The sequence below is a fragment of the Drosophila persimilis genome, unplaced genomic scaffold (genome assembly GCF_003286085.1).
Source record: "Drosophila persimilis strain 14011-0111.01,24,50 unplaced genomic scaffold, DperRS2 tig00000520-arrow-pilon, whole genome shotgun sequence".
Classification (NCBI taxonomy): Eukaryota; Metazoa; Arthropoda; class Insecta; order Diptera; family Drosophilidae; genus Drosophila; species Drosophila persimilis.
In genome coordinates, this window is record NW_020825317.1 from 2,112,288 (window position 1) to 2,125,340 (window position 13,053).

Sequence of the window (13,053 nt, forward strand, 5' to 3'; positions counted from 1 at the left end):
TGTTGTGAATAGAACTACACACTAGTCTGAATGAAGGAGATGGATTTCCATTCAATGTACATATATAAAGTATAGCATATAGTATAGCATATTCAGCATTTAAAAATAACAGGATTGGGCTTCAATTTTTCACCTGTAAAACTGTGTGTGTACACACACTACTCCCCTACTCTTGGAAAACATCCTTTGTCACAAATAGTGGCTCAACTCTTCGACCGATAGCTGGGAGAAGTAACTGAAGACAGCTACCAACACTAAGGTGTTTCGATCGCTGTGCCTCTCATGCTATCTCTGTCTTGCAGAATCGGTTTCTATTCTGTTCTCGTGAAGTCATCTTAAGCTGGTTGTAAACGATGCATCAGCAGCATGGCAACATTGCAGCATGTGTACATGTGACGCATTCCCATGCTACAGAGATTTTCAAATGCATTTAGATATTTTCGCTCAGTCATGACGTTTGAGCTTCGGCTCTCCCTTTTCGTGCTCTCTCTCTCACATTATTCCAAGGCCCACGTACAAGCGAAATGGCAACACTAATATTTGAATGCTGTGTGTGTGAGAAATGCAGCAGCGTGCAGACAAAGCATGCATCCTCCCAGTCCCAAAAGCTCCACGTGCTGACTATGCATCGTTAACAGCCAGCTTTGCCAGACTCGGCTGACAGCATTGACTTCGCTCTCACGCCACCCGCGCTCTCTGTAGGAACTCAACAACATACATACATACATACATACATACATACATACATACATACATATGTAGATTAAGAGAACTCACCAAAGAACTCTCTTGCTCCATTCTCGTTCATGTACACCACACGCCTGAAATAATTTTTGTTCGTTTCTCCGCCTCCCTTTCACTGTTTTATAGGACATGGACATATTATTTGCTGGATCCCCTCTTCTCACTGTTACCGCTAATTTAAATGCATTGCTGCTTTGGAAGGAGGATTGTGGTATAAATTGTCATGAGAGATGGGGAAACATAGAAAGAAAAAGAGATATCGCCTCGGAAATTGCCGCCGGTCAAGAATATATTTACTATTTTATGGGGTCGAAATCGATTGACCTCGAACAAGATCACGCACCAGTCAAAAAGGATAAATGTAAAGTGGGACCCGAATGCCCAAACAAGTTTTCTGTCCGATCATGCTGGGATCTCAATCCGAATAAATGATTGTAAGGCCTTCCGTTTGCAGGTGGACTACATCTCTATTATGCATGAAGAAAAACGGCCCAAATCAAAGAACAGGTGTCGGTGATTAAACAATAAAAAACCAATTATTGCTGGTAGTGCTGCCAGTGGACAGCCTGTCTGTCTGGCTGTCTGGCTGTCTGTCGGATTGTCTGTCGTTCGGCTGGCTATGAATGGGTTCGATGAGTGCCGCAAATGAGTCGAGTGGCATCCACTGCGGGCGGCAGCCTTTGCGAACGGAACTCGTAAATCAGGTGGTGTTGGCTGTAGCTCATGATGAATATCATCAACACCTCTATCGGAGTCATTGAGACGCTTGACGATAAGTCCCAACATCAATTAAGAGACTTTGCTTTACCTTAATTTATTGGAGCTCAAAGTATGCGCAGAGAGGGAGAAATAAAATTGTACATTCAAGTGCCGTTTAATTGAGGAACCACATGGAGCAGAGATCGTGGCACACGCACAGTTTCCCCTTGTCTCTTTACCGGCTGCCGGCTGCCGGCTGCCTGCCGCCGTTTGCCGTTTGCCGATTGCAACATGCCACACCGAGACACCCAGAGAGTCGGACAGACGGACAGGCAGGCAGGCAGGCAGGCAGGCAGGCAGGCAGACACATGGAAATCTTAGGGAAATTGCAAAACATTTACTCTGTTCCAGCTTCAGCCTCGACTTGGACTCTGCGATTTGGTATCCGGTTGTTCAACAACTTATTAAATCATTTTGTTTTGTTTGTGTTTGGGTTTCCGTCTTTTATCGTACTTCAGCGCCTGCCATGTAAAAGGCGAGCAACTACAAGCAACAATAGTGCTGGATTCAAGGGGTTCAAGAACTATGGGCTAAAATCCAATTGAAGCATTGATTTGGCCAGACCTATTAGCCCATGTCAGGCTCAGGCTCAGGCTCAGGCCGGAGCCTATGTACACGGTTTTTATTTTTATTTTCAAATGCTTACCTTCCCTTCAATCAAAATGTTCTTGTTTCTAAAATAAAGAGTCTTAAATGTTTTGAGGTGCGGCACTATTATTGTTAAGAACACAGGTGTATGTACGAGTATGGCATGCACATGTATATGTAGGTATGTATATACATATTTGACCCATGCTTACTGTACCACACTCTTTTCTTGCTAACATCCATATTGTTTCTGGCTGATTCGCTAATCGAGCAATATTTATGCTGATAGTATTTGCAATACCACAAAGTACATCAACATCTCAATAGTCACACGAGCATTTGCAACCCCTTGCACGCGTACCGTACTCGCAGTGCGGCCCATTCGAAACCCATTCCAAAGTCACACAAAGTGAGCCAAGCCAAGCCAGGCCAAGTGTTGACCAACATTTGACTAATTAACACATCACAGTCGGCTGTAGTATGAGCCGACTGGCAGCCGTTAATATATAGGTCAGTACTCTCGCACAATACATACGTACATTGTATACATATATGCATGCATATGGTATTTGTCTATCTGCATGGATGTGTGTACATATGCTTCTATGCGGCCTAATGTAATTTTGATGTACTGAGCAAACAGTGGAAAAAAACGTTTGCCTATATTTCATTTATTTTTTTTAGTATGCTGCAATTAAGTCTGTGTCCCGCAAAAGAAGGGAAGAGGAATGGGGAATGGGGAATGGGAAATGGGGAGTGGGGAATGGGGAATGGCAATAGGTAGATGGGAGATGGGAGAAACGCAATTAAATGTAACGGAAGGCAGACGCGAGTGTGAGTTTAAGCACCATCAAAATGCTGGACATTCATCCAAACGGATTGTGACAATCTCCAGGTGTTTCATCGACGCGGCTTGACTTCACTCTGCCCCAGCAGCCAGCCAAGAGAGTCTGCCAGCTTGCCAGCTTGCCAGTTTGCCAGTCCGCGAGTCTGCGGAATCGGCCTGCTTCCGCCTTTCGCCTTCTTTTAGAGTCTCTGTGCGGTTCCGATTTTGAGTTGAAATGGGGCTCCGCTCTCACAAGTAGTTGAACTCTGTAATTCAACGCTCAATAAAAAGTTCAATTCTCTTTTGATCCAGCTGCCACATTCATTGGGCCTTACTGTTCCCAGCGGTTTCGATAAAATTCTATAATTTTCTCCAACACATTTGACTGCTTTTTTTAGCTGCCTGGCCAGCCGCCACTTGTTAGAACTGATTAAAAATCTCGGAAGTCATTAAACAATATTTAATTGGATTAGGCCACGGCCATTTTTCAACGATCTGATTTATAAGCTAATAAGCAATCGATAATAATATATAAATACAAATTAAAAAATGCAAGGAATAAACATAATTGTAATCTTAATTATGTTTTCTTTTTTTATTTCTTGCAGTTCATTGATTGAACGTCCCAGCGCTGCGTCATGTTGTTGCTGCCATCGCAATCATGTCCAGCAACAACAGGAACAACAACCACTACAAGCAACTACGAAAACTAATTTGCAAAAATCATAAAAACAAAATCAGAATCACGAGACAATAAAAGCAGACAGTATAACTCTATCAAGCTGGTATAAGATCAAAGTGGAACAAAATCCAGCAGCAGTTACAAACGCAAGAATAGCTGAAAATTTTCAGTATATTTTTGGTTCACACTAAAACAAGACAACTGAGAAACCGCACTGGAAGAGTAACAGCAACAAGAACCACTAAAAGAACCACAAGCACAAGTGTCTCCATTTTCTTGTGCGAAAAACCATTCTGTGATATCTCAAGACCCAAAGGTGAGTCGCATAGACCTCAGCATAGTCGTACACTTCCATAGGAAACCAAAGAATCAAAAAGCTTTGGACAACTGCCCGCGGAAACGGAAATGAATTAACTGCAAATGCAAAAGGGGGCTGCAAAATGTGGATAGCGGTTAGGAGGGAGCACAAGAGGGACGGCTCGCAATTGAATGTGTGGACCGTTCTCATTGTGGGATAATACTTCTCTGATCTATTTGAAGGCTAGGGTTTCTTTTGATGCCAGTTTTATTTATTCAGCCCATATTCACAGTATACATATGTAAGTAGATCCCAACTGGTTCAAGTGTGCCGCCACATACAAATTTCCCAACCTGAGACCGCAAATGGAGTAGCCTGAACCCGCATCACGGTCGAGATTGGGTATGGCCACAGTTAGCAAGAGTGGGAGACTCCGACTCCGACTCCGACTCCGACTGAGCAAGCTACGTGTTGCATGTTTCATAGTCGCTCGTGCCAGGCCGCCTGGTCAGCTGCAGCGGCATTGATTGACACCTTTTAACTACCGTGACGCAATGAGAAGAAACAGCCACAAAGCCACAACAGCAACAGAAGCATTTCTCGATGTTCATTTATTCGGTTTGGCAGCCAAGTGACATATTTCCACAGGCTTGCCGGCTTGCCGGCTTGCTCCTCAAACGCGGCCACCCACCCAGATCCCGATCCGCGCCGCAAGAGAGAAATCAAATTTTCCTGAAAATTGAATTTTCTTTCGTGGCTCACTGATTATCTATAATTATAATTGTCAGTCGCAAGCACAGGCACGGGCAGAGGAAAAAAGGAAAATTGCTCAACCATACTTATGCAATGGTGACCTGAGTTGGATCGGATTGGCTGGGATTGGTTGGGATTGGATTGGAGTAACGCCGGTGGACCACGCCCAGAGCTGAGAGCCCTCCTGCTGTGTGCTATGAGTCTTGGCTTTGCACGTCGCCTATTTAGTTAGCATAATTTGCTCTATAATTGTCACTGATACTACCTGAAGAATGTAACCCGTTCCCGATCCCGATCTCGTTCCCGTTCCCGGCTTAACTGGTTACGATACCAACTCAGTGCTCAGTGCACTGTCAACACTATTTCGCCCGAAGCCGATTGGCATATGAAATGCGGGTAATTTCCAATTACGAAAGCCAGCTACACCCACCATGGAAGCGAGACGCCCCCTGCATCATGATCGACTAATTACGATCGGTCCGATCGCCCCATAGAACCATGTCGTATCATGTCGTATGCCACACAACAGTCCCGATAAGATATACATAAGCAGGAAGCCAATGCAGTGTGAAAGGGGATGAAAGGCCAAACACTTACCAGCGGAATGCTTACCAATCTACTGATCGTACTGGGAAATGGTATTGGTTGGGATATACATATGTAAGTTCTATGTGCTTTTAAACTACATACATATGTATGTATGTATAATATGCGAGAATTGTATGTGTGTATAGAGTATCTATGTTAGTACATATCCTTGAGACCTGTACTTTTTAGTTTTCCTAACGTTATACATGGTCTTGCGTATGGCCTTTTCCACGGGCTCATCTGGTATCTGAAACTGCACCGTCACTGAAATAATATGGGTTAATTTATTATGTTTTTGTTTGACTGATTTCCGTGTCCTCCCAGGATGTGCCTGTCCCCATTGTGTTCCGTATTTTGTTGATCTAAATTTAAAAAAAGAAGATTACGTACACATATATGTATGTATGTATTTTATATGAAATACTATTATTTTGGCTGCAAATATATAAAAAGAATAATTTAAATTATTGAATAAGTGCATATGACGGTTTTTGTTGTTGTTTCTTTTGTTTTGTTGCTGGACTGCTCACCGTAGTTTATAAAAATTAAATTTTCTTATAAGGATCTACAGTCCATTTCTCTATTTTTCTTTTATTCCCGACTATCGTAGTCGGAGCGTAAAGAAACCTTAAAGCAAGAGCATACGAAAAGAAGAAAGACATATGTACATATGTACATATATGTAATGTGAATGCAGCGAGCCATTAGTATAATATGAACACAGTTTTTCACAATTTTGACAAATTTAACATTTTATGCAATTGATATTTCCATTTAAACACTGCACTTGCCTGATAATAATAGATGGTAATTATCATCTTAAAAACATATTTAATTCTTAAAAACGGACCTCAGATTTGATATTAAAGACCAAAAACCCCTTTGGAACAAGTTTGAAGCAAAATAGATCAAATTTTCAAAAATGGCCGCCATTTTGGGTCCGTTATATTTAATCTTTAAAATCTGACATCAAATTCGTAAGTTTCAAGCAAATCCGACGAGCTTTAAAATAAGTATCCGCCATGTTTCGGCAAATTGGTTTTTTGACGTTAGAAACAGAAATCTGACGTGATGGATTCGTGTTCAGGGCCCCAAAATACATAGGGATATGATACTCTGGTCAGCCGCGCACGACACTTTTTTTTTTTTTGTGGGGCAGTGTAATTATTCACCAAGTTACTGCAGTTTCGGCTCTCACCCTTTTGCGCACAATCGTATCAAATGCAAAGCGAAAAAATGCCACGCGAGCAAATCAAGAGAGCTCTGCCGACGCAGGAGCAAAAGAGACGAAAAGAAAGAACGAAGTCATATTCCACTGCTCACGATCGGCAGAACCGAATTTTGCTACGGCACGACCGGAAAAGAAAGCAACAAATCGATTTGGCTGGCGTCAACGCCTAGATGCCATGCAGATGACATTCGTCATCGCGCAATGCTGGCACTGCTAGCACTGCAGGCACTGCAGGCACTGCAGGGTGTATTCATATGTAAGTACATATATGTATGTATGTAAATTCATACATATGTATGTGTGTATTCTTAGCTACAAGCGTATATTACCCTGTACAGCTACGTAAAGTCGCAGGTGTCGATCTCATGAGGGGAAGACTTAGTACAGAAGAAAGCAGCATTGCTTTTTTTCTTATTCTGAGACCAAAACCACAACTGTTCGGAATTAATAAGTTCTACGTACATATGTATGTACATACATATGTGCGTATATCCTTCGATGTTTATGATAAAGAGTTTTACTACTAGAGCAAACATTTTGAGTGTTTTGCAGCCATCTGTGATTCTGTTCCCATAAACCTAATTCGGGGAAGTCGCCCTTTGGCTCCCAAGCCCTTGTCAAATTGAACAACCAGAAAGCTGTCCTGCTAAGCAGCTTGTCATTAGGCTACAAGCATGATGGAAAGGGTCCGACCCGCGCGACCCAGTCGAGGAGTACGTTCTCTGGCCAGGCGCTGCCAATTTGCATAATAAAGTTGTTTGGCTTTGGCTTCGGCTTCGGCTTCGGCTTCGGCTTTGGGGCACGCTTCCCACGCCCAGTTGCAATGGAATCGATGCAACTGCCTGATCCCCCCCAGACCTCTGCTGAGGAGTGAGCTCTAATCAAGTGATTTTTATAGCTCGATTTGCGCTCCACCCTAAATTTTGATGGCGCTGCTCCCCCTCACAGTCAGTAGTCCCTGGTCTCTCTGCATGCTGCTCTCTGGCGCATGTTTTAAAAGCTTCCTTCTGAATTCCGATTACCTGCAGGGACGCAAGGTTCTGCCTAACTGTTATTTTTTAATATTTCAGCAGAAGTTGAAGTTGAAATTACCCAGAGACTTGAACCAGATTGCGTATACGAGGCATTGCGCCTATTAGTGAAAGACTTGGGGGGAATAGTCCAATAGCGTTGTATAAAATCAAGTTAGCGTGGCTCCGTGGCAGTAAGACTCCCTACAAACTACTTCACTCCAGAGCCTGATCAATCAAGCGACTACAGAAAGAAACCCAAAACAAAAACCCATAAGCAAAAGCAACAAAAATGGGAAGCAATAAACCCAGAAATTCCACATTTTGAATCAATGAATATTTTGTAAACGTTTCTCGTTGTTTTTTTGTTGTTGTTTTCTGTTGTATGTGTTTACTGGCCCAGTTACGCGTCGAGCATAACTTTACCGTAACAACGTCGCGACGGCAGAAACTACTTGTACCACGGACTCTCGCTTTCACACCAGACTCGATGGAATACAGAATGAAATAATGCACAAGTACTCGTCGTACTTGTATAATACAGATGGAGCGTTAATTAAGTTGGTGTTGGTGTTGGTGTTGGTTAGTACGCCGCGGCGACTGCCTTGTGATATTTGTTTTCGTTGCCAATAAACAAAAACAGAGTCAACTGCGGTGCCATGCTCATTGCTTAGAGCCTTAGAGCCTAGAGCTAGGCTTGGTTAGATAATCGTAAAGAGCGCTTTTCTGTGTGTACTGTAAAGATATTTTTGGGATTCTTTCAAGTTATCATTGAGTACTATCGCTTACGAACAACAAATAAAGCTGGATTTGATGGCCGTAGCTTTTCATACCCTGGCCTATCGCACATCGATCCTGTGTCAGGGTCATTCAATTTGTATCATATTTTACTTATTTAGCTGTATCGCAAAAATGATAGTTCCGATAATTCTTCGAAATGTAAATTTGACCCAATTTTGATTGGTATCCAAAAATAGAAAAATTGTTCGGCAGGACCTTTGGACAGAAAGTAGTCTTTAGTAGGTAGTTTATAATTTTATAATTTTAAAACCTGTGACGGTGCAAATATAACAAAAACAATTAAATAAGTTAAGCGTCATGATAGCGCTCGTGCTAGTTCGGGGAAGCCCGTGCACGACTGTGTGCGGTATTACAAAATTTTCTCCTCCTGGAATGTTCAGTTTCGTCTGGAACCACTAGTTCGTTACCTTAATTATTTACCATACATTTTCAGTAAAAGTTGTGACCGCTCGGCACCAAAGTCACCGACACAGTGCCAGAGTGAGAAGTAAAGTAAAGTAAAATGTTGCACAACTACGAGTAAATCGAATTTATTTAAAATTCCAGACCATTGCGATCAGCGGTCGCAGCAGCAACCAAAGGTACGGTTCATACTCGAAACAGCACCGATATTAAGCTGGAAATTCGCCCGGCTCTTTGGCGGCAAATACGAGTGTACTCGCACTCGCATATGCAAACCGAGTCTCCGAGTCAGAGCCACGAACGATCGACTGGGGAAACCGCACTGGGGAAACCGTACTGGGGCGCCGCATATCCAAGCATCAGCAGTTGCTAGACGCCTGCTGTAGTGGGGCACTGCAGCGAAGTTCGCCCCCACAGTGACGCCCCCTGGTGCAATGTTTCCATCGTCACCGTCACCGTCACCGTCACTCGTAGAGCAGGAGGGGATGTACATATATTGTGTTTGATGGATGCATGTCGAAGGAATGCATTCTATTTACAATATATCACACAAAAGTCAGGCTATCGGACTATTACTAAAACCAAAATAAAGCAACAGAAACCGAAACCGAAACCTATTGGAAATTCATCTGAATAGATAATTATCTACAATAAAAATATAAAAATAAGCTGTGTACATATACATATGTATATGGCCAAATGATTTACTTTCGTCTTTGCCAAAAGTCCATGAGGTTGCCTTTGGTGTTTCTGAAATAAAGCCCTCAATTAGCCTTGTTTTTACAACTGCATCTGTCACAATCCATAATTCTTTACCTGGCTAACGCAATCCTTCAGACGCATTGGGACTGGCCCCCTTTCCATTCGTATCAATCATTGTTGAGGCGCTGGCGATTATCCTGCCCTCCAATTCGCTTTGCTAGCTATGCCCAACCAAACGCACAACATTCCATGTCTGGCCCATTTCATTCGGTTGCACAATCAGGGAGGGAGAAAATTTCTTTCTCTGCTCTAAATCGCTCAAAAAATCAGGTGAAAGCATTTTATGAAATATTAAATATGAAATGTTCGTAGCTCATTGTCATGGATTTGCTCTGCTACTTCCATTGTTCCTCTAGCATCGATTAATTAGAGCAAGGCGAATATTAGCTCGTCGAACGGGGGGAGGTTCTACTTAGTTCTATTAGTTCTATTGCCATAAAACTCTCCATTCATCAAATTTTCAGCCATTTTTTTGTTTTCGGTTGGGCTTGAATTTGATTAAAGGTGTTGCCGGAAACAAATTTTTCGTTGGCAAATTATATTAGATAATCCTGGACATCAATAATTCGGGAAAAGAAGAACAATTAGCTAGTATTGGGCAAAGACAAAGCACAAGGCAGCACAAGGCAAAGAGGGAATGAAAAAATGAATTGAGTCCAATTTAATCTATGACACCATCGCCCCAAACTGCTTTCAAATAAACTAATTAAATTTAAGCAAACCAACAGGCGCAGCAACAACAAAGAATTATTTATTGCCAATAGCCAGAGACAGACGCTGCCTTGGCTGACGTTGCCTTTCATTCAAAATGCAAAAGCAAAAAAAAATACATATAGTATATCCGAAGGCGTGCTCGGGCGTGACGACTGCAAATACCCTTGCGATATGTAAGGGATAAATCTTCGATCTGGCATCTGTAAGAATTAAAAGACATTCTACATTCATCGAAACATACATACCCAATATACTGCAAAACCCGTATGATTCACTTATCCCAAGGCATGAAATCTGGGATATATCAATAGGAGTAGGTGCTCCAAGAATATAATTGATAATACTATGTGTATGTTTGTGCACGTGTAGGTAAAGAATATAGCCTGGTGTGGCGAGTAGTTGAAGTACCCCAAGCTAGGGTATGGAAATGGCTGCAAGTCGCCGGCAGCAACTCCAAGGCTTGGTCTGGAACGTGGTCGCTCTATGACGAATTTCTGATGGCGACGCTGTTTGACCGCCTTCCAGTAGAGCGGATTGTGTGGACTGTGTGGATTGTGTGGGGAGGGAGTCGGATGGGAACGGTGACGGGGATGGGGATGGGGATGGAGAGGGAGATGGGGAGTGGGACGCCCAGTCACTATAGGCACCGTTAGGCAGCGTTAGGCAGCGACCGCAGCGCACGCAAACAGTTTTCATTATTTACTGTTTATGTTACCCTGCACTGAAAATGAGTTACTACTACGAGTATATGCACTACGCGATGACCCAAGCGACACCCTATTATAAATTTTAGCCAAGTTGATTAACTATTCCAGCTGGTTCTTCTCGACAAATTTTAATGATATTGCTTTCATTAGCATTTGAAAACCCATGTTCTGAAATGAAGTGCATTGCCCAATGTGTTTACTTGAACTTTTTTAAATTTAAACATTCAAAAAACATATGTTGGGATCGTCTTAGAGCCGTAGAGTTAGTAGAAAACCGTGTCTATGGAATTTAGATTTAGCAAGATAGAGCAACCAGACGTCGTTGTCTCGTCAAAAATGTTTGCTTTCCAACTCTTTCTGTTTTTTCGGCAGTTTTTTGTTTTAACTTATTTTTTGATTACCAAACAACTATTTGGCTGCTGCCGCCGAATTTTTTGTTGCTGTTGCTGTTGCTGTTGCTGTTGTGGTTCGTTCTACGAATAAAAAAAAGTAAAAATAAAATAAAGGCAAAAATTGGAGCGCACTGGACAGGCACACGATACAAGACCCACAGCATTCCTCTCCCCGTCGCGAACCGACTCCAGGTCCAGTTTTAGTTTTGGTCTCGGTTTGGGTTTGGGTTTGAGTTTGGGTTTGGGTTTCGGTTTCGAATCACGTTCCATTTGATTGTTTCTATTTCTTTTTGCCTTTGTAGCTAGCATAGTTTCTAGTTTTGTTTTGTTTTTGTTGCTGTTGCTGTTGCTGCTATTGTTATTGCACTTTGCGCTGGATTTATTGCTGGCTTTAACTGCGGTTGCAGTTGTCTTTTCGGGTTTGGCAACTGCGCCCAACAACAGGCATTTTAGAGCTTGGCGCCTGCACTTGTGGGTGCCTCCAACGCTCTGAAAAGACCCAAAACAACAAATAAAAATATATTGAAAAATGAAAGAAAAAAAAACTGGGGACAAAAGTCTTCAACCTGTCGCGCTTTTGCAGCTTTTGGCCAATTAGCCACGGCACGTATGAGTAATACCCACCGACAGCTAAGAAAACAAAAGTAGATTGTTATTTATGATTCGATTTGTTGAAAGTTTTGTCCTTGATTTCGCTTTCGCCGTTTTCGGGCCTCGAGTGACGGGCTGAGCTGGAATTGAATTGGATTGGATCGATGATGGGTGGACAAGCCCAGACTCAAAATGGAATCCAAAAAACGCGGAATCAACAAAGGTCAGAAAGTTCTGACTGAAACTGAAGTGGCTTGGAGAGCTGATGCGTTGTCATGTGTGGAACAAGAATGGGTTAACTCTAGGCAATGAAGTTGAACATGTAATTGATATAAATATAAAAAAGGGGAATTCAATTGGCATTTTCAACCCTCATCACGCATAGAATATTCAAAACTACTAACTACTGCTACTACTACCACGAAGGGACTCCAGATTGTTAGTGGCAATACTCCGGCCTAACTGTCACACGGCGGTATATGCAGTCAGACATGGCATCACCAAAGGCAGCAGCTGGAGCTATCGAAACCCTGCAAAGCCCGACTCTTTCACGGGAAGCGACAAGGCGCCTCGGAGCGGCGGTGCTGGCATCATCTGAAGATGCCTCCAACAGGGCGCCCAATGGTATTGGTATTGGTATTCTATGATGGCTAGGACATGTCTACAATGGCATTTATACATTTGTGTGGTGTGGTGGACACGAAGGTGAGTCCGTAACGCGTCATAGAAAATTCTGGAAAATACTACAACGATGTAAAAACAAACAATAAAAATATGGATTTTAAAAATACTTAAAAACAATAATAATGAATTAAAATAAACGAAGGTGCCAATAAATAAGCAAGGTGAGTGTTTGTGCGACCTAGACAGGGGAATTAATCGAAATACGAACTATATAAACTATAAAAAAGAATAAAACCAAACGGCTTGTGCAGTATGTGCATCATTCGACTGTACGGCATACGCAGTGTAGTGCTGTGGAAGGGCCCTGTTCGAAAAGGACGATGAACCGAACAAGGGGCTTGTGTGAACAAGCCCAACTCTCTCCTAGTCCTGGAGATCGAATTGCCGACCTACTTCTGGGACAAGGAGTTCCTGAGAGGAGACTTTAACTTTACCTGTGAGCTCGACATCAATTGGCTGATGAAGCTGTGCATTCATAAACTCTTTTTTAACCCGATACTTAGTCAGTATGGCTCTCCTCC

The 13,053-nt window shown here is 42.5% G+C and overlaps 1 protein-coding gene across 5 annotated transcripts in view; it reads left to right on the forward strand.

Annotated features, from left to right (window-relative positions):
* LOC6602696 (mucin-5AC) overlaps positions 1–13,053 on the forward strand; it is a 40,316-nt gene that overhangs the window by 18,189 nt on the left and 9,074 nt on the right. For 4 of the 5 annotated variants that reach the window (XR_003408945.1, XM_026990171.1, XM_026990169.1 and 1 more), the window contains one exon: positions 3,526–3,915. The gene's annotated coding sequence lies outside the window, so the exon portion shown is untranslated. Of the gene's footprint in view, positions 1–3,525; positions 3,916–5,192; positions 5,311–13,053 lie in introns of those variants that run through there. The other variant, XM_026990172.1, reaches the window with a different exon arrangement.